The 23,270-nt window shown below is 44.0% G+C and overlaps 1 long non-coding RNA gene across 1 annotated transcript in view; it reads left to right on the forward strand.

Annotated features, from left to right (window-relative positions):
- LOC139265337 (uncharacterized) overlaps window positions 1-6,328 on the forward strand; it is a 33,641-nt gene extending 27,313 nt beyond the window's left edge. Inside the window, exon 4 of the long non-coding RNA XR_011593535.1 lies at window positions 5,741-6,328. This is a non-coding gene — a long non-coding RNA (uncharacterized lncRNA). The remainder of the gene's footprint in view (window positions 1-5,740) is intronic.
- The last annotated feature ends 16,942 nt before the right edge of the window (window positions 6,329-23,270 follow it).

Raw genomic sequence — 23,270 nt, forward strand, 5'->3', positions numbered from 1 at the left:
CCTTCTCCCCCTCCCCCTTCTCCCCCACCCCCCCTTCTCCCCTCTCCCCCTCCCCCCTTCTCCCCCTCCCCTCGCTGTTAGAAACACAGACACTGACAGACAGAGAGTGAGAGACACACACACAGACAGACAGATAGAGACACTGACAGAGACACACTGGGGGGACCGTCACAGCATGCTGTTGGAGGACTCCCGGTGCTGCAGTCGGTAAGTAGAAAATGTTTTATTTATTGATTTAAAAAAAAAAAATTTTAATTAATTTTTTTTGATTGATTTATTGGTTGATTTATTGTTGTATTTATCATTTATTATTGATGATGGCTCTTTATTTGTAAAACTGAAGTATTTAATGTTTGTAAACTTCCCTTTAAACCCCCCCCCCATTCCCTACGCCTAATTTGTAACCTACGCCTGATTTTCTAAAGTGTAGACAAGGTTTTTTCGAACGTACAAAAATCTTCACTTACTCCATTCTAAGTTAGTTTGGAGTAAGTTTTCACTGCCGAAACTCTGAAAATAGGCGTAAGTGGTCGGACACGCCCCCTTTTGAAAAAAAAATTCTGTTCCAAAGTGAAACTGTTCTAACTGACTAGAACTGGAGCAAACTAAATGCCGAGAATTTGAATTTCTAAGATACTCCGTTCTACACCAGTTGCTCCAAAAAATCAGGAGCAACTGAGGCCGAAACTTGAGCCCATTGTGTGCAGTTTTAGTCTCCTAATCTGAGGAAGGACATCCTTGCTATTGAGGGAGTGCAGCGAAGGTTCACCAGACTGATTCCTAGGATGGCAGGACTGACATATGAAGAAAAATTAGATCGACTAGGTTTATATTCACTGGAATTTAGAAGAATGAGAGGGGATCTCAGAAGCATATAAAATTCTGACGGGACTGGACAGGTTAGATGCAGGAAGAATGTTCCCGATGTTGGGGAAGTCCAGAACCAGGGGACACAGTCAAAGGATAAGGGATAAGCCATATAGGACTGAGATGAGGAGAAACTTTTTCACCCAGAGAATTGCGAATCTATGGAATTCTCTACCAAAGAAAGTTGTTGAGACCAGTTCGTTCGATATATTCAAAAGCGAGTTAGATGTGGCCCTTACGGCTAAAGGGATCAGGGAGTATGGAGAGAAGGCAGGAGTGAGGTACTGAAGTTGCATGATTAGCCATGATCATATTGAATGGTGGTGCAGGCTCGAAGGGCTGAATGTCCTGCTCCCGCAACTATTTTTCTATGTTTCTATGTTTCTATCTGTGTCCATACCGCCCACTTAAGATCCACTTAAGATCCAGTAAGACCTGCTTTTTCAGGAAGTTATTAAGGTCTGGTGGTAAACGGATCTTAATGATGAAACTTCCATTTTGGGCGGTATTTGGATGGTAATATATAGGTGGACAGTATCGAATACCACCCGGCGGTAATGACTGTAGAATTTACCGCTGGGCAGTATCTGGGCGGTAAATGTGTTTTTTTCGACGAAACTTGTATTTCTGGGTGGTAAATGGGCGATTTGAGAGGAAACTCTAGGCCTGGATCTGTTAATTGTTTTTTTCCATTTAAAAATTATATGTAAGTATAAATTTCTAAAAAAGGTTTTTTCAATTGTGTTAAATTATAAAAGATTTTTATTACACTTACAATTCGTGTGCAGTGTCTTTTACAAACAGAAGGTTAATCATCAATACAAGAGTTGCAAACAATGGCCAGGCAAGGATGAAACGTAATGTAACATAACGGTCACCAACGTAACTTCAAGCAAAGCGTTCATTTATGAGCTGCTGATGCAACAGTTTTGCAGTTGCATAACTACCACGGGGCTTCTCCTGTGGTGTGGGGGGGTTGCGGGGGGGGGGGGGGGGGGTGGAGTGGAGATGGCATGGGTTCATCGCCAGGCTGATTGTCCTCCCCGAGGTCCTCATCCTCCTCTTCCTTATCCTCCTCTTCAGCCTCCCCTCTTTCTTGAGGTTGACCGGCAGAGTGGTCCAGGCATCTGAAGCGCTGCTTCAGCACTCCAATTGTCTTTTCGACGATATTGCGTGTGGCTATATGACTCTGATTGTTGCGATGCTCGGCATCTGTCTGGGGCTTATGGAGGGGGGGGGTCAAGAACCAGGTAGCGAGGTCATCTCCTTTGTTACCTAGCATCCAGCATTGACCTTGTGGCTGACTCTTAAAAAGGTCGGAGACAGTGCTCTCACACAAGATGTGCGCATCATGAATGCTCCCTGGAAAATTGGTATTTACTGCCATGATTATTTGCTTGTGGTCGACAACGAGCTGCACGTTCAGGGATTGGAATCCCTTTGGTTATGGTAAACCTCTGACTCCTCTAAAGGTGCTCACATGGTGATGTGCATACAGTCCATTGCGCCCTGGACCTTGGGGAAATTTGCTATTCTCGAGAACCCCAAAGCCTTCTGGTCATAGAGAAGTTTATAAAGTCCATCCTGCATGCGTAAAGGGCTTCAGTCACCTGGTGAATGCAACAATGTGTGGCATGCTGAGAGATGCAGCAAATGTCGCCAACTGAGGCCTGTAAGGAGCCCGATGCATAGAAGGAAAGTGCTGCAGTAACCTTAACCTCAACGGGCAGTGTGGTCCTGATGGTGCTGGTAGGCTGCAGGTCTCCCTTAATGAGCTGGCATATCTCACTGATGACCTCTTTTCTGAAGCGCAGCCTTCTAACGCACTGTGTATCAGACAGGTGCAGGTATGACCACTGCTCCCTGTAACTACATCGGGTGTAAGGCCTCCTCCTCCTCAGCAGTCTGCCACCTCTTTGATTGGGCACATAATGCTCTTCAATGAACCTTCTTCCATCTCTATTCTGCAGCATGTACTGGGTGAGAAATTACAGGCCCCATTCCTTTAAATGTCCTAAACTGTCTTCAAAATTCACAAATTGTCCTTAAACAACCACAAATTTACTCAAAATTGATCACAATGTGCTCAGATAATTTTCAAGATTTTAAAACACCCTTAAAATCACTCACAAATCACTTCAACACTCCCATCAACTTTAAGCAGCCTTTTCTTCACCTTCATCCAATTTACAACATAGCGTCCATACCGCCGATTTAAAGTCAGGTGAGTGCAACTTTTTCTGAGCGTTTTTTTGGGCGGGTGGTAATTTGGGCAGCATATGGGTGAATTGCTGAAAGTTGCGCTTGGCGATAATACGGGCTGTATTTGGATGGTAGTTTCCAGACTTCTGGGCAGTACACGAGTGATGATGTCAGATTTGAGAAAAAAAATGGGCGGGCGGTTTCGCTCATTACCGGCGGTATTTGAAAGCCGAATTTACTGCGGTGATAAATGGGCGGTATATGGCTGGTAGTTTCCATGTGAACATACATATGGTATTAGAGAGCTTTTCGGCGGTAAAATGGGCGGTAAATGGGCAGATGGATGCCGAAAGTCTAGCCCCAAATACCTTTTCAAATCCTAACTCAGATCTCACTTTCGATTAGTGCTCCTAATCTTTCAACCGTACTTCCTCTGCAGTATCCTGTAAAGCAACTTCAGATGTTTTGTTATCTGAAAGGCGCTATATGAGTGTACTCGTTTGCAGTTAGTTATCCAATTTTGAGTTTTTTTACATCCTGATTTGCTATGCCGATCTGATTTAGATCAATGCCTTTTTCTCAATAACAATTGCAAATAGATCTTTTTTTATTCTCAGCATATCACATTCCTAAGAATACATCTTTTAATGTTGTTGTCTATACAAACTATGCATGTGATGATGGTCTGATAGTACAGTAGTAGGTCATTCAATCACTTGAGCCATTCAATTAGATCATGGCTGATCTGTATCCCAACTCCACCTACCCACCCTGGTTCCATATCTCTTGATACCCTTGCCTAACAAAAATCTATCAATCACAGTTTTAACATTTTCAATTGACCTACCCTCACAGCTTTTTGGGGGAGAGAGTTTGAGATTTCCACAACCCTTTATGTGAAGAAATGCATCCTGACATCACTCCTGAACAGTCGAGCTCTAATTTTAAGGTTATTTCCCTTGTTCTGGATTCTCCCACCTGAGGAAATAGTTTCTCTCAACTGACCTATCAAATCATTTAATTATCTTAAACACTTCAATTAGATCATCCCTTAATTGTCTATACTCAAAGGAATATGTCTTCCTCATAATTTAACCCTTTTAGCCTGGATGCATGATTTAGTTTGAGCTGCATTTCACCAACAGAACATAAAAAACATTACTGCCACCTCTTTAGGTAAATAATGTTCCATTTAATGTTATAATGTATAAACAAATACAGTTAAGGATAGATACTTTTTCAATGATTCCATTACTTGAAGCTCTGAAAACTCAGAAATGCTTATGATAGTTGCACCATAAATAACACACTAGCAGGTGAACATACATACGCATATCAATATCATCGGTAATCAATGCTTTAGTAATAAGAATACTAAAGCACTTTTCTATCACTGAAAACTTTCCCTTCTGTAAAAATGTGAAAGGCTGAGCAGCAAGTTGAATCCAACTTTGTTGAACTGTTGCAATTTGTCAGATTCACACAAGAGGGCAGTGTTGGACAAAAATATCTTCTTTCAAAATTAACCAAAGCTGTTTTTCCTGTAATACGTTTGCCATTGGTGCAGTATTTCAGAATGACAGACCTTCTTTAAAATCTTATGTTGACACGGTGTCTTGGTTTTATATCATTAAATGAAAATAATCTTAAACCTATATAATCTGATTTACATTTTACTTGTTCCTGTTTACACAGAATGAACTATAGCACTGCAATTTAATCCAATGATGTCAGAAAATGTGACAATAAAGCTGGATATTACAGTACAGCCTTTTACTCACACTGGTTTCTGCTACGTGTGAAAGTTTACTGTTAAAACTTATATTGTTGTATCACTCAAACTGAATCAAACTCTGCAACCTCAATGTCTTGTTCGACCCTGAATTAAGCTTCAAACACCACAACCTATCCATCACCAGAATTACTTATTTCCAACTCCATAACTTTAACTCTGCCCTTACACACCCTTGCATAGATTTTTGTCAGCTCCAGACTCTATTCAATCCAACGTCCTCCCTAGCCTTCCGAGTTCTCTTTCACAACTTGTCCAAATCTCCTGCCTACATGCTCTCCTGTATTGAGTCCTCTCTGCCCAGTATCTTGTCCTTACCATCTCCATTGCCTCCTTTGACTCCCGATGCTTCAAATTCATTCTCATTACAGGTCCCTTCATGGCTTTTTCCTACCCTACCTCTGTAACCTTATCTCCCACGTACCTTTTAGTTTTCAAACTTTAGCCCTTGTGCAATTTCTCCTCTCTACTCCATCATCAATAGCCGAGCCTTCAGCCTTCTCAGCTATATCCTTGGGACTCCCTTCCTAAACCTAAGTGCCATGCTGTTTCTCTCTCCACCTTTAAAAACTTCCTCAAAATCTATCTATTCCACCATGCTTTGAGTCAGGTCTTGTAACTCTTCTGGTACAACTCAGCATCCATTTCCCCTCTATGAAACTCCTCTATGTTAAAGGACTATTAATGCAGGTGGGTTTAATTTTGATTTTTGGAGAATTCCAGTGTTTCTTGTTATTCTCCAAAGGATATCAAGACAGGTTTGTAATGTTATTACTCCTGGTTTAGACGAAAATAAATTCCAATATACTGCAGAGAAATATTTTGTACATAATACCTATTCTATCGAAACCAATCTTTTACATTCTCCCCTTTCCTTAGGTTTGAATTTAGAGGTTCCAAATTATACCACAACTAAGGTACAAAAATCCAATCTGAAATGTAAAAGTGTTACAGTTACATTTATTGAACAATGGGAGAGTCGGTGTCCTTCCGCCAGGGAGTTTCTAGACAGCTGTGCACTGGGAGCTTGGTTACATTCCAGGATAGTTATCGTGAGCAGCAGCAGACAAAGAACATTCTTGCCAAGTAAGCTCTATGATGACACCATTGTCTCACATGAATGACAAATCGGTATGGGTCCTCTCTCCTGCTGAATAGACATGTGTTCTTCTTTGGAGTTACAGCTGCCAAAATATTTTTACAAACTGTTTTGATAACTGTGTACACAGTTAAAATGCCCCAGACAATTTCTGAAACAAATCAATAAAATAAGCGTTTGTGAAAATTTTGACCAGAAAATATATTTTAATAATGTAACTTTTTAAAATTCACCGATTTGTTCAGCAGAAGAATCACATAGATCACAGTATTCGAACTAGAAGGGAGCACTTGATGGAATGCAGCTTCTGTTACTGTTTATCCTTGTAGTAAGCAATCCTATAGCATTGGTATTGTGTTTGGGAGTGAATAAACTTGCGCAAATCACAAACTGCCAAGGTATCTCCGTTCTTTGTGTTATAGAAGCTCAAACACAATTTTTATTTCTGTAATACATTTTCTATGGCAACAAATAAAACATAAACTGTGCCTGAGTGCAGGTTTTATAATGTTCTCTTTTCTGGGGAAAAAAGAGCAGTTTTGGTTAAATGTTAGTTTTTTTGTTTTGAATTTCTGATTTTTTTTTTAGTATTGTGTTTGCTGTTGAGTGATTTATTATTTTTAAAAAAACAGTAATGCCTTGAAAGAAGTTGTGGTGAAATCTATGGGAAAGCAGGTGTGGTGGAGACAGTAAAGTTGATTTTCCGATTGGTAATGCCTGATTTTACTGATTTCTGCCCATTTTGTGCATCCAGCACATTTCTGGTGTTAGATTTAATGGGGCAATGGGAGTTTCATTCTAATATTTAAATAAAGTTGCAAGTGTCAGCCATGGCTCAGTGGTAGCACTCTCGCCTCTGAGTCAGGCGGTTATGGGTTCAAATCCGCTTCAGAGACTTGAGTACATAATCTAGGCTAACGCTCCAGTGCAGTACTAAGAGAGTGCTGCACTTTCGGAGGCGCCATCTATCGAATTAGACGTTAAACTGAGGTTCTGTCTGCCCTATCGGGTGGATGTAAAAGATCCCATGACACTATTCAAAGAAGAGCAGAGCACTCCTCCCTGGTGTCTTGTTCAATATTTCTCCCTCAACCAACACCAATAAAACAGATTATCTAGTCATTATCACAGTGCTGTTTGCGGGCTGCCGCATTTCCTACCTTACACCAGTGACTACGGCCACGATTTCGCCTACCAAGGCGGGCGACGTCGATGGCGGTGTCCAATCCCGCTCTATCACGGCCTCCTACACGACTTTCCCCTAATTGGGCTTGTTAAGCCTGCCCAGCGAGGTTCCTAGCCAATTAAAAGGAAGCGGGTCTGATGATGTCATTTGATGATGTGTCATCAACCGGTTTCCTTAAAGGGATCATGCACAAATTAATTTTGATAGTTGTGCTGTCAGTGTTCTACAGCATTGAGCTGCTGCAAACACTGACAAACACGGAGCAGAGGTGCACGGCTGCACCCAGGCTCTCCCATGACTCCCTCCATATGCTTAGCACAGCACGCAGAGAGGTTCTTTTCCCTTCCAATGGGCGGAAGAGACCTCCCCAGGACACCAACGCAGCCTGGTTGCACATTGTAGAGAAGAGCACAAGCAGGGATGTTATCGGGAGGACCTGGCTGCAGTGGCGCAAACCTTTCAATGATCCCTGTAGATCACGAAATGTTACTGCAGTGCCACACTCTACCTCATCCTGCTGTGCCACTCATCATAAGAACGTAAGAAATAGGAGCAGGAGTAGGCCATTTGGCCCCTCGAGCCTGCTCTACCATTCAATAAGATCATGGCTGATCTGATCCTGGCTTCAACTCCACTTCCCCGCCCGCTCCCCATAACCCTTGGCTCCCTTATCATTCAAAAATCTGTCTATCTCCACCTTAAATATATTCAAAGACCCAGCCTCCACAGCTCTCTGGGATAGAAAATGCCAAAGATTCATGACCCTCTGAGAGAAGAAATTCCTCTTCATTTCTGTTTTAAATGTGCGACCTCTTATTCTGAAACTATGCCCCCAAGTTCTAGATTCCTCCACGAGAGGAAACATCCTCTCTGCATCTACCCTGTAAAGCCCCCTCAGAATCTTATATGTTTCAATAAGATCACCTCTAAGTCTTCTAAACTACAATGAGTATAGGCCCAACCTGCTCAACCTTTCTTCATCTCAGGAATCAACCAAGTGAACCTTCTCTGAACTGCCTCCAATGCAAGTATTATATCCTTCCTTAAATAAGGAGGCCAGAACTGTACACAGTACTCCAGGTGTGGTCTTACCAATGCTCTGTACAGTTGGAGCAGAACTTCCCTATTTTTATACTCCATCCCCCTTGCAATAAAGGCCAACATTCCATTTGCCTTCCTGATTACTTGTTGTATCTGCATGCTAACTTTTTGCGTTTCATGTACAAGGACCCCCAGATCCCTCTGTACTGCAGCATTTTGTAATTGCTCCCTATTTAAATAATAATTTGCTTTTTTATTTTTCCTACCAAAGTGAATAACCTCACATTTTCCCACATTATAGTCCATCTGCCAAATTTTTGGCCACTCACTGGGCCTATCGATATCCCTATTTAGATTCTTTGCGTCCTCCTCACAATTTGTTTTCCCACCTATCTTTGTTTCATTAGCAAATTTGGCTAAGTTACACACGGTCCCTTCATCCAAGTCATTAATATAAATTATAAATAGTTGAGGCCCGAGCACTGATCCCTATGGCACCCCACTAGTTACAGTTTGCCAACCTGAAAATGACCCATTTATCCCAACTCTCTGTTTTCTGTTAATTAGCCAATCCTCTATCCATGCTAATATATTACTCCCAACCCCGTGAGCTCTTATCTTGTGCAGTAACCTTTTATGCGACACCTTGTCGAATGGTTTCTGGAAATTCAAATACATGACATCTACTGGTTCCCCTTTATCCACTCTGCTCATTACATCCTCAAAGTACTCCAGCAAATTTGTCAAACATGATTTCCCTTTCATAAAATCATGCTGACTCTGCTTGACTATGTTATGATGTTCTAAATGTCCTGCTACTCCTTCCTTAATAATGGACTCCAGCATTTTCCCAATGACAGATGTTAGGCTAAGTGGTCTATAGTTTCCTGCTTTCTGTCTCCTTCCCGTCTTAAATCATAGATGATCCCTCGAACGAGGATGACTTGCTTCCACACCAAAAGGGATGAGTTTGCAGATGTTTCAATGAAGGACCCATTATTCCAGTCCTGAACTCCAGCGGTGGAAGATGCCTGTGCATGGATTGTTTTAACGTGTGGTGACCGTTGCATATCAGCCACCACATGGGCTTGACAGAGCTAGGTCTTTATCCAGTGGCAAGGGTTAACCAGGACGACTGGAGACCTGCCCTGCTGCACAGCCCCAGTACACACACATATCACAGTGTGGGCTGGTCTGTGCTGCCCCTGGGTCCTGGACTCTTCTGGGCCCCATACCCCCATTCGCTGCACATCCGCCACGATCTCTCGCTGCTCCTCCGCCACAAACGTTCTCTGCACCTCCGCCACAATCTCTCGCCGCTCCTCCCCACAAAACATTCGCCGCACCTCCGCCACGATCACTCGCCGAATCTCAGCCACAATCTCTCACTGCTCCTCCGCCCCGATCATCCGCCGTATTTCTGCCTCGATCTATCGCCATGTCTCTGCCACGATCTCCTGCCGCTCATCCGCCCCGACCTTCCTGCTTCTCTGCTGTACCTGGGCCCCGCCGATGTTCCTGCCCATGCTCCAAATGGGGACCTGGGTTTTGATGACGCCACACTGTTGCCCATCTCGAAGCCATCGGACACTTGAAGCTGCTCGCGCTGGAAGTTGCAGTGCCGTGCTCTTATACTCCCAACCTGCAATAGTGTCCTCCCGCAGATCGGGGTTGTTATGTTCAGAATAACTCCACAAGACTGTATAAAGTACGCGCAAACTGTTGAGACCTTGGTCTCTTTAATGTAACTCCAGAGCAAGGAAGCAGCATGGTAGAGTGCCTTTTATACCTGCTTGTCTGAGGTGTGCAGGTGACCTTTGGGCCTCCAACAGTTGCACCCTCTGGTGGCAAGTCTTACACACTCGTAAAGTTTACATACATAACATCACTCCCCCCCCAAAGTCTTAGATACAAGTTATTTACAAGTTGAGGTGATCCGGGGCTCTACGTTCCCGGGTTGATCGCCTGAGTTGAAGTCCTGGCATGGATGAGTTGGTCGGTTCATTGCTGCACTGCAGCGCGGTTGGTCTGATCGGACTGTCGGGCATGGTGAGGTCGATTGCTGGTTGGGTGTGTGTTTGTGGATCATTGATGGTAATGTCCTCTTTGAACTGTTCTTGGTTGTCAGTGAATCGCTGTTTGGTCTGATCCAAATGCTTTCTGCATGTTTGTCCATTCAAAAGTTTGACAACAAACACTCTATTCCCCTCCTTGGCTAAAATAGTGCCAGCAAGCCATTTGGGACCATGGCTGTAATTAAGAACAAACACAGGGTCATTAACTTCAATACAGCCGCGCGATCGTGGTACATGTTATGCCGGTGACGCCGGGTTTCTACATGATCATTGAGATCCGGGTGATCTAAGGAGAGCCTGGTTTTGAGTGCTCTCTTCATTAACAATTCTGCAGGAGGAACACCAGTAAGTGAGTGGGGTCACGTTCTGGAGCTGAGCAGAATTCGAGATAACCGGGTCTGAAGGGAACCGCCGTCACGTGTTTCAAGCTCTGCTTGATAGTTTGGACTGCTCGTTCCGCCTAACCATTGGATGCGGGCTTAAATGGGGCAGACCTGACATGCTTGATGCCATTGTGGGTCATGATCTCGTTGAATTCTGAGTTGGTGAAACATGGTCCATTGTCACGAAAAAGGACGTCGAGCAAACCATGGGTGGCGAACATTGTGCGAGGCTTTCAAAGATGGCAGTGGACGTACATGACAACATTACTATACATTCAATCCATTTAGAGTAAGCGTCCACTGCGTATAGGAACATCTTTCCTAGAAAGGAACCAGCAAAATCTACGTGGACCCTGGACCGCGGTTTGGAGGGCCATGACCACAGACTCAGTGGGGCCTCCCTTGGTGCATTGTTCAACTGTGAGCAAGTGTTACATTGGTGTATGCATGACTCCAATTCCGAGTCAATGCCGGGTCACCAAACGTGCGACCTGGCGATAGCCTTCATCATGACTTTGCTTGGGTGAGTACTGTGCAGGTTGCGTAAAAACGTTTCCCTGCCTTTTTTTGGCAAAACTATACGATTCCCCCATTAGAGACAATCCGAATGGATGGACATTTCATCCTTGCATTGGTAAAATGGCTTAATTTCGTCTTGTATTTCCCCGGGAACCGTCGACCAGCTCCCATTAAGGACACAGATTTTACTAGTGATAGCACAGGGTCCTGGCTAGTCCAGGTCCTGATCTGGGTGACGGGTGACCCCTCCCTCTTAAAAGCATCCATTACAAGAAGCAAGTCTGCGGGTTGCGCCATTTCCACCCCGGTGGTGGGCAATGGTATCCGACTGAGGGCATCAGCACAGTTCTCAGTGCCTGGTCTGTGGCGGATTACATAGTCATACGCAGATAATGTTAGTGCCCATCTTTGGATGTGGAACGAAGCATTGGTGTTAATATCTTTGCTTTCTGAGAACAGCGAAATGAGCGGTTTGTGGTCGGTTTCGAGTTTGAACTGGAGTCCAAATAGGTATTAATGCATTTTCTTAACCCTATATACGCATGCTAATGCTTCCTTCTCAACCATGCTGTAGGCTCTTTCAGCCTTAGATAAACTTCTGGATGCATATGCAATAAGTTGCAGTTTGCCTGACACATTGGCTTGCTGTAACACACAACCGACCCCGTACGAAGATGCATCACAAGCTAATACTAAACGTTTACACGGGTCATACAATACAAGTAACTTGTTAGAACATAGCAGGTTTCTGGCCTTATTAAAGGCTGTCTCTTGAGATTTACCCCAAACCCAGTCATCACCCTTGCGTAGCAATAAATGCAAGGGTTCCAGCAAAGTGCTCAATCCCAGTAGAAAGTTGCCAAAAATAGTTGAGGTGTTCCAGGAACGAATGCAGCTCCGTCACATTCCGTGGTCTGGGTGCAGTCTTGATGGCCTCCGTCTTGGAGTCCGTGGGTCTGATGCCGTCCGCCGCAATCTTTCTCCCCAGAAATTCGACCTCTGGCGCCAGGAAAACACACTTGGAGCGTTTTAGCCTGAGTCCCACTCTGTCCAGTCGCTTTAGACCCTCTTCCAGGTTGTGCAAGTGCGCGGTGGTGTTGCGACCAGTGATCAGGATGTCGTCTTGAAACACCACAGTGCGCGGAACCGATTTCAGAAGAGTCTCCATGTTCCTCTGGAAGATGGCCGCAGCCGAACGAATCCCAAAAGAGCATCTGTGGTATATGAACAGTCCTTTGTGCGTGTTGATGTACGTCAATTCTTTCGAAGGTTCAGCCAGCTCCTGTGTCATGAAAGCAGTGGTTAGATCCAGTTTGGTGAACGACTTCTCCCCTGCTAACGTTGCGAACAGGTCATCCACTTTGGGTAGTGGGTACTGGTCCTGTAACGAGACTCGGTTGGTCGTTACCTTGTAGTCCCCGCAGATTCTGACCGTTCCATCGCTTTTCAACACCGGAACAATTGGACTGGCCCACTCTTTGAAATCGACTGGTGATATGATCCCCTCTTGTTGAAGTCTGTTCAGCTCGTTCTCGACTTTCTCTCGCATCATATATGGAACCGCTCAGGCCTTGTGATGAACGGGCCGTGCATCAGGGACTAGATGGATCTGCACTTTGGCGCCTGTGAAGTTGCCGATGCCTGGCTCAAATAAAGCCTGGAATTTGTTTAGCACCTGGGCGCACGAGGCGTCATCCACTGAAGACAGGGCTTTGATGTCATCCTAGTTTCATCGGATCTTTCTTAGCCAGCTTCTGCCGAACAGCGTTGGGCCATCGCCTGGTACAATCCATAGTGGTAAATTGTGCACAGTTCCATCGTATGATACCTTCACTGCCGCACTGCCAATGACTGGTATGAGCTCTTTGGTGTAAGTGTGCAGCTTGATGTGAATCGGGCTTAGTTTTGGCCTTTGTGCCTTGTTGCCCCACAGTTGCTCAAAAGCCTTCTGGCTCATAATTGACTAACTCGCCCCCGTGTTCAATTCCATGGAAACTGGAATGCCGTTTAATTTGACTTTCAACATTATCGGAGGGCTTTTGGTGGTGAAGGTGTGTACCCTATACACTTCCTCTTCAGCCTCGGGTTGAGTTGCCTCTCTTACTCGTTCAGCGTGATCCGCGCCGGATCGGTCATCTTCTGCCGACTCTGCCACGTGGTGAGTCGCAGCACATTTGCATATTCGCTGGAGGTGCCCCCTTGTTCCGCAGCCTTTGCACATGTAGTGCTTGAATCGACATTGATGGGCTCGATGATTACCCCTGCAGCGCCAACCTGGTGTTAATGGATTGGAATTCATGCCCCACAGCGGAATCTGAGTCATCCTAGGTCTGGCCTCTGCGGGCGTGTAGGCCCTGCCATGTATAGTTCTGCCTGCTGAAGGCATTATTTTATGCACAGTATTTGCCGGTGAGCTTCTATTCTGCAAAGATATTGTTTAGTGTTATCGTTTGTGGACATGAAAGCCTGGGCTATTGTGATGGCCTTGCTCAGATCTAGGGATTCGGCAGACAGAAATTTGCGAAGAATGACCTTGTGGCCGATTCCAAGCATGAAAAAGTCCTACAACATTTCCCCCAAAAATCCAGCAAATACGCATGGTCCCGCAAGGCGTCTTAGGTCGGCGACATAGCTCGCCACGTTCTGGCCCTCGGAGCGATGGTGCGTGCAAAAGTGATACCTGGTCATTAAGATGCTCTCCTTCGGCTTGAGATGTTCCCGAACCAGCGTGCGCAACTCTGCATATGTCTTCTCTGTTGGTTTTGTCGGTGCTAGCAGATTTTTGATGAGGCCATATATTGTGGGCCCGCAAACGGTGAGGAGAATCGCTCGCACTTGACCGTGAACTCTTCCGTATCCAGCTCGTTGGCCACGAAGTACTGGTCAAGATGCTCAACGAAGGCTTCCCAATCGTCACCCTCAACAAATCTCTCAAGAATACCAACGGCAGCCATAACCTCATGAAAATTCGTGATCTGTTACTCGTCGCCAATTGTTATGTTCAGAATAACTCCACAAGACTGTATACTGTAAGCTCAAACTGTTGTGACCTTGGTCTCTTTAATGTAACTCCAGAGTGAAGAAGCAGAATGGTAGACTGCCTTTTATACCTGCTTGCCCGGGGTGTGCAGGTGACCCTTGGGTCTCCCACAGGTGCGCCCCCTGGTGGCAAGTCTTACACACTTGTAAAGTTTACATACATAACAGGGGTGGCCCACGATGTTGCAGGGGCCCGCGCTCCAGTTCTTTTACTCCCGACCTGCGGGGTGGCCCTTCTTAAATAGGGGTGTTACATTTGCGGTTTTCAAGGAATTCCAGAATTCAAGGAATTTTGGTACATTACAACCAATGCATCCACTATCTTTGCAGCCACTTCTTTTAAGACCCTAGGATGCAGGTCATGAGGTCCAGGGGATTTATTCCATTAGTTTGCCTCGTACTTTATCTCTAATGATAGTGATTTAAATTCCCCTCCCCCAATAGCTCCTTAATTATCAATTTTTCTAGTGTCTTCTACCATGAAGACCGATATAAAATATTTGTTCAAAGTCTCTGCCATCACATCCCCATCACTTAGCCTTCCATACCCTACTCCTACACATCCTTTCTCACACCAACTTACCTTACACCTCCACCCATCCCTCTCTCTCTATCTACATTATCACATCCCCATCTCACGAGCCACTCCTCACCATCATCCTCATCTTAGTGCAAGCATAGCAACTAACAACACAAGGGTAGGCACTTGGGTGTTTTAGCCAATTGTGGGGTGGGGAGGTGCCAAATTGGCACATCATGTGGCAGCCAGGGTGTACAGCATCAACTGGAGGCAGTTCAGAGAAGATTCATGAGGTTGATTCCTGAGATGAAGGGTTTCATATGAAGAAAGGTTGAGCAGATTGGGTCTATGCTCATTGAAGTTTAGAAGACTTAGAGATGATCTTATTGAAATGTATAAGATTCTGAGGGGTCTTGACAGGATTGATGCAGAGAGGATGTTTCCCCTCGTGGGGGAATCTAGAACTCGGGGGCATAGTTTCAGAATAAGGGGTCACCTATTTAAAAAGTAAATGAGGAGGAATTTCTTCTCTCAGAGGGTCATGAATCTTTGGAATTCTCTGCCCCAGAAAGTTGTGGAGGCTGGGTCATTGAATGTATTTAAGGTGGAGATAGACAGATTTTTGAATGATAAGGGAGTCAAGGTTATGGGGAGTGGGCGGGGAAGTGGAGTTGAGGCCAGGATCAGATCAGCCATGATCTTATTGAATGGTGGAGCAGGCTTGAGGGGCCAAATGGCCTACTCCTGCTCCTATTTCTTTTGTTCTTATGTAAATAAATCTGGCCATGGTGAGGCCATCCCTTGCATCCGGGCAGTAATGTGGTCGAGTGCTGATGCCTTGTGCAGCATCAGGTGATTGCAGAGAAGGTTGGTGTTGTTGTTGGTGCTACTGGTGTGATAGTGTTGGGCACGTGGTGGGATTCTGAGGATCAAGGTGAGATAGTTTCAAGGGCACCGATGCTAATGTAATAGATGGCAGGTGAACTTGAGATGACAGACGCAATCTGTCACTGGTGAGAGAGGTTGTTCCAATGAGGTGACACTGGATAGCGAGATTGCTCCAAAGACTTGCAACTTGCATAAAGCTCAATCTGCCTTCCAAATGCAGTAAGCAAGAGCTTTTGATCTTGGAAAGTGAACAGCTGTGAGATGGGAGCTTTTCTAGCATATTAGCAGCTGTCAGGTAAAGAAATTAATTCATGATGACACAACTCCCCGAGCAGAGGGAACCTCATGGGAAACCTAGTAAAATGGTAAGTTCAGTTCAAAGTTGTCTTCAATAGTCCCTTAACAAGGTTTTAATCATCTACATTGCCTCCCCTGTCACTGTGTATTGTGTCTATTCAGCATTGACAGACCGGATATCTGGGAAAGTAGCCTGGTGGCGGGTTGACAGCGGAGTCCTAACCCACTGTCAATCATTTTAAATTTAACAACTGACCCGCCACCCATTCCGTCCTCTGAGCGCTGGCAAAATTTCAGCCTACACTTCAAAAGTACTTAATTGGCTGTAAAGCAGTTTGAGCCTCGTGAAAGGTGCTATATAAATGCAAATTTTTTCTTTTTGATGTAATTTTAACTTGAAATTTCCTAATGTGTGTTCAACATGTGTGTTCTACTTGCTAATATAAAATGGGTATTAGGGTTGCTATGGACTGATCCGTAAATGGAAATTCATTTAAATAGTCCAATAAAAAGATTAGGTAAGCAGTTGTCCGACCAATTCTGCACCTTTTTTTCTTGTGTTATTTTCTGTTATCACATGGGTTTTCAGGAGCCTTCGTGGCAATTGTTATGCCACTGCCTTTTTTTCCCAAAAGCACCACGATGGATTTCCCCATAGGAATCTCTGCTTTTTGAAAAAGACTAATGGAGGCATGCCAGGTGGGTTAGGCAGCACCAGGGGCGCTCTGCACTCACTTACTGGTATCTCCACATCAGAATCTACAGGCAATAGTTCACATACCTGAATTTGTCAGAGAAGTAATGTCTGTGGAGGCTGAGATTTGCAAGGTAGATGGTGACAGGATTACGCTGTATGTTCTGACCAGATTCAGATCCAAGCACAGCATTGATGGCGGCTATCAAAGTCACAAACACCCTTAACTTCTATGTTTCAGAATTATTTCAGGTTTTCACTGAAATTATCAGCAGCATGAGATAGATGTGCAAAGGAAGTGACCAATGCCCAATTTGTTCCAGCAAGCAATTTCATCTCCTTCTCCATGGCAGCATGACAGAACTGGGCAATGTTACAGTGGCAGGATTCACCAAAGTCTGGAGGATTATAATGTACCAGTGTGGCCCCACTGCTCCCTAACACAATGCTAGTACCCACAGAAATAGGAATGGATTCCACTCTATATGGCCAGCCCATTTACAACCATCAGAATTAGATTATGGAAAAGAATTAAAAAGAAAGACTTGCATTTATATAACGCCTTTCACAACCACCAGATGTCCCAAAGCATTTTACAGCCAATGAAGTACTTTTGAAGTGTCACTGTGATAATGTAGGAAATGCAGCAGCCAATTTGCATTCAGTAAGCACCCACAAACAGCAATATGATAATTACCAGATAATCTGTTTTTTTAGTGATGTTGATTGAGGGATAAATATTGGCCAGGACACTGGGGATAATGCCCCTGCTCTTCTTCTAAATAGTGTCATCGGATCTTTTATGACCACCTGAGACAGCAGACGGGACCTCGGTTTAGCGTCTCATTCAAAAGACAGCACCGCACTGCACTGGAATGGAATGTCAGCTTAGAATTTAGTGCATAAGTCTCTAGAGTGGGACTTGAACCCACAACCTTCTGACTCAGAGGTGAGTGTGCTACCTATGGAGCCACAGAGCTGACATGGAAGTCAATGTTTGTTTCACACATATATATTATGATATCTTCATTTTAAAGTAATCCACTGTCCCACTGACACTTGATTCAGAAAACAAATTTCAGGGTGGCTGCTGGGAGACCAAGATTGTCTTCTGGAATTGTGGCTCATGACATTAGTGTGGTAGGTTGGGACCCCAGGTAAGAACAGGTATAACAAATTGCTATTATCCATAAGAGTAATAACTGAGCTTTCCATTGGCATGTCGAAATAGCACTTCAAGTGCCTGGATAGATTTGGAACATTCTTCAAAAAAACCTGTCTAAATTTTCAAGGAATGTTGTTGTTTGCTGCATGCTCCACAACCTTTCCCTGAACAGAGGCATCATCATGGAGGCCTGGAGGATGAAGATCCCCAGGCACATCAAGGTGACCATGAAGAGTGTCAGGAGGAACCTGAAGAGCCTCCAGACCAGAATCTGAAGATGACTGTGAGATCTCTTCATACAAGGTGCTTCTTAATTTACAAATGTGGCTACAACATTAACAATCCTGTCTACATCTTGTCCCAGGAATATGCATTCAGCCACAATGTCTTACATTTTCCATGCACCTCACAAAACCTACATTCATGGCACCTGATGAACCATGCTGGCAAATCTTTGCAAGAACATTCTCTGCACACACACTAGACTTCAGTGAAACCACAATTTTAATAAACAAGCATCCCACATGTGAGTGCCTAGTGTTTGCTCCCACAGTGCTTTCCTTTTGTAACAAATGTGCAACATGTGTGGTCTTCAACCTTACCTGATTACTTCATCCAAATGTTACCTCAATGCCGGGAGTACATCAGGCGGCTGACTGCTGCAGGCGCTTAACAACCTCTTGGAACTGAGGTGATTCTTGACTCCTGGTAGCTGCTGTAGGCTGAAATACTTTGGTTACTGCGTAGGCAGCTTGGGCCTATGTGCTATATGACACCTGTGCAGACATTGGGAGTGTTTGCATGTGGTGCCATTCTAAGAGACAGCAGCATTGGTTCCTGGTGCAGTCATATACCTATTACTGGCCACTGCATCACAGTGGCCACTGACCAACGACATAATAGAAGACCTAATAGCATGAATGAGATTAGTGAAGTTCTGCCCTTGTTTCTTTCCAACAAATCCCCAAGACTGGTGAAGCCAAAAGACATAGCAAATTCTACTCTGGAATTCTAGGTCACTATGGCAACATGCAGTAGAAGCATTGACTACCTTCAGGCAGTCGGAGTTCTGCTGCAGCTGTTCCTACATTTCTAACTTTCATTTGTAATTAGGAATTTTCCAGAGTATTTTTCCATAATTGGCCCTGGATTTTTGTCTTTGCTTTGCCTCTCCCAGGAGATTACATGGCTGTGGGGGGATAGGAAATGTCTGGTCATGATGCTTCTGCCATTATGAGAGTGGGCAGGCTTGATGGACCAGCTAGTCTTTTTCTGCCTGTCACTTCTGTATGTTTGTGACATGCTTCATGACACAACTCTCACAAGATCCCGCTTTCAGTCAGACTTACACGCAATTAGAAAATATGTGCTGATGTGTTGCCAAGGTTAGCAGTAGAAAGAAGGGGCAGGCAAAGAAATCAGTGAATATCGAACAAAAGACATCATGACTTTGGACAGAGAAATAACAAGTGGCACCTGACAGTTGCTATTATGTATTGCTTTAACACTTTGAATAATTTGAACAGATAGCTTGTTAATGTGTTCAGTGTTTGGAGATTAAGCACCCACTGTCATCTGTTTTATTACTTACTTGGATTTATAACAAGATTAAATGAATCTTGGGACCAAATACATGGCCAGCTACCCTGTTCAAGGGTTGATTATTCATTTCCATCTTGAAATCCCTGCTTCTGCCAACTTACCACTTCAAATTCAGTATTTGCTTTTTCCTCTGTGCTTTCTTCTACTTTCTCCCCTTCATTCTCTAAAAGTCTCTCACACTCAATGTATCCTGTGACTTGACATGTTTCAGTGCCTAGGGTTGTCACTTTGTAGACCCATTCTGAAGCTGTGCAAACTTCAATTGGGGTAGTTTGATGGCAGCAGGAGCATGGACACCAGTTATAGCACAGGATATACTGGGATAGAACATGCTTTAAATGGAAAGCTAGATGCCCCATGCACTATCACAGGAGAATAAAAAGGCAGGTGATGAGAAGGCTGCTATTAGGAATTACACTGAAGTGTATAGGCTCCCTTGGACATACAGCTACAGATTTATATTGCAAAATGGGCACTGAAGTGTGAAACAAATTCAAAATTTAGAATGGGATCTACTCAGTGAGGAAGCTGGCAGGAGGGTTAGGAAACTTCTGCAGCCAAGGTGTTTCCAGTGAAAATAAATGATATCATGCCCATCGTGCATGGATAAATCAGAAAAATAAACTGGACATGCAGGATCAAATAGTTTTCAAATATTAGTTTTGGAGATTTAATTTAAAAAGTGAAATATGTTTTTGTATAAAATGAATACATCCTATATACATATTGAGTTATACAATTAGTTATTTCAAAAATTTGATAAAATAAATAGATAATTTCAAAAACTCGGTTAAATTCAAAACGGTAACTTACATCCAATTTGAATAGTAAGAGTAAGATGTCTAAATGTTTGGACTTCTTTGTACTGGGTACAGACCTATATTGTTACTCATGGGTTATATGTGCTTTTTCACTTGTGGAATAAACATTAGATTCAAACAGTCGTATCCATTTATTCTGGAAGAGAATTGGTATTTCTATCTGATATTATTCTGGGACATGATAGAAAAACTAACCAAACAAAAGAGAACCTGTGGATTTTAGCTTATGATATTAATTGTGTTTCCAAATTGATGCCTTTTATTGCATTTATTAACAGTTTGTTGAATTTAAAATGTTTTTATGAGAAAACATTATGAGAAAACATTATGTTAAAAAGTTGAAATATTAAAAGGAAATGTGGAAAGACAAAGGCATAATCATAGCAGCGCACTGGGAGACAAAGGTGAAAAGCATGCACCACTATCATTCTGGCAAGATTCCTGCAGGATAAGACAATCTAGCCAAAGTGATTTGCTATCAACCTTTCAAAATAGAACTTTCCAATAACATTTTCTAGCATTACTCCTCTCATCAGGAACCCCACGATTACCAAGCTAGGCATAAATACAATAAATTGTTCATAGGACACTTGCTTTTGTTTACATGCTTTCCTGTGTTACGATATGGAATACATGCTACAGACCCTCGAGTCTGTTCTACCATTCAATAAGATAATGGCTGATCTGTATCCTAACTCCATTAATACATCAGCAATAAGTCATCAGACTTTCCAACTCACATCAGTCTCATGTGAACAGGCATCGCTTCTTGCACAATCTTGAGTCAGTAGTTCTAATTCTTCTGCTTTAACTTTAACTGATTGGCTCTCCTTATGCATGCTTCTGATTACATGCTACCTCTCTCCTCCCCCTTCAAAAGCCTTTTCAGATCTTAACTCTGACCTCGGTTAGCTGTCCCTGGGGGTGGAAATTCAGTCGTGCCTCAGTTGTGGTGTTAATCCAGGTAGAGCGGTTATTTCTGCGCCTGGAAATGGTTTGCGTCTCAAGCTGCAAAATTCACCAGCTGGGCCCTGCGTGTGGAGCGGAACGCTAAGGGAGGCGTTCCACACCTCTTTTGGGGCGCTAGGCTGGCTGAGCAACTGAAAATCCCGAGCTAAACAGCCGGCCTCAGAGCACCCTAACAGAGGCTTCTGTGGAAAAAAAATCTGTAAAAACCCACCAAAAACATTTCCAATTCTTTACTGACGCTACATCCCCATGAATTGTCAAAATAAATCAAAAATAATGGGCTAGACTTTCCACTTTGCTGTTTATCGCCCAAAAAATGGGCGATGTTCCAGCAACGTTTGATGTCTCAGCCTTACCGATCACTGGAACATCGGCCATTTTTTGGATCGCGATTTTCCACTCAGCGATAGGCCAGCGATGTGAAATGGGCGATGAAAAAAAGGTCAGCGATGTTACATGCGCCCAGCGAATGGCCAGCGATTTAGAAGTCAAAAGCTTCCTGAGCAACGGCCTTCTACGCATGCGATTTTTTTTTTCGGTTGACAGTCTTTCCCACATTTCGGGAGGTCAGGGGTCATCCACACTTGCGCAGAAGGCCATTTGTGGTGGGGGGGGGTGGGGGGAAAGAGAGAGAGGGCGAGAAGGAGGAGAGAGAAAGCAGTGGAGTGAGTAACAGAATAGAAAGAGAGAAAGACTTGAAATATAAAAAAGAGAGAAGTGAACTAAAAGCCAAAGTAGATAAAATTTAAAAATGTCAATACAAAATTTAAAAACGTAAATACTAAAGAAATCATATTCTACAATATTCCATCATTATGTCCTCCTCATCTGAGAGTGTGGAGGGGGCTTGCAAAAGGGCCAAGCCTTTTTCAGATGAGGTGAACGAGGCCCTCGTTTAGGAAGTGTACGCTAGGGGGGCAAGTTAACCCAGAGTGGCAGTGGGAAACCACCACCCCGGGTGTACTGGAAAATATGGAGCGAGATCTCAGATGTCGTCTCTGTGGCGTCCAACGAGGTGAGGGGGTCCGACCAATGCCGCAAGAGTTGGAACAGCCTGATTGCCTCAGCAAGAGTAAGTACAGATTTTACATTGTATTGATGAACATTGTAATTATAATTTTACTTATCTCCTGGATTGAAATATATTTTGTAAACAAACAGTGGGACACTTTTGTACATTAGCTCCTGACATTGCCGACCTTAATGGAGATTTTATTAGAGAGAGATATGTTTGTGTCAATCATTAGCTTCTATCCCCGATATTTTTATAACTGTGAAAATGTCTTTCCATGATAGTACCTAAACCATAGAGCTTATGCCATGCACTTTGCAACTTTTGCAGAGGAAGATATCGAACAACCAGGCCTAGCAGAGGCGCACAGGAGGGGGCCCTGCTGCCTTACAACCATTAAGTGTCATCGAGGAGCGTGCTGTGGCTCTGGTTGGGAGCCACAGTCGAGTGGCCACCTCCCGTGGTTCTGCAGAGCCCTCTGATGTATCGTGTGAATAATGTGTCCAGCAGTGTTAAAGTAATGTAACGTCATTTCATTACAATATACGAATGTATGCTCCTCTTACTCAATCTGTCTATCTTAGACTAATCCTGCCTCCACAAATCTCAATTCTGCATAGATGTACTACCATATGTACTAACATATGATGCATTGTTATGTAACATCTCTTGGTCTCATTTATTGTAGTAGTGATGCTCCTCCTTCATATGCCAGCGCAGTACAAGAATGTGTACCCTTCTGTTCTAATAAGCTCAATAAGCTCAATTGTATTTTGCATGTCCCACAACACCAATGTTCAGACCTGAGCCTGCATCATTGCAGGTGGTCCTCACCACGGGTGGGGAGGAAGAGGATGATACCTACCTGAGGAGGAGGGGGAGGAGGAGGAGGAAGTGGAAACTAAGGAGGATGCCCCTAGCACCCCTCTGCCCCTGCACCAATCACCTGTGCAACCTGTGGCCATTACGTCGGCATCTTCGATGGATGAAGCAGCGGGACCAAGTGGTGTGCAGCTGACGACGCCAAGGCGAGCATTAGTGCCCTCACAGATCCCACGGAGGTCGCGTCAGTGAGTAGAGCACACGCCTAACCTGGCCG

Source organism: Pristiophorus japonicus, chromosome 6 (assembly GCF_044704955.1).
Source record: "Pristiophorus japonicus isolate sPriJap1 chromosome 6, sPriJap1.hap1, whole genome shotgun sequence".
Lineage (NCBI taxonomy): Eukaryota > Metazoa > Chordata > Chondrichthyes > Pristiophoridae > Pristiophorus > Pristiophorus japonicus.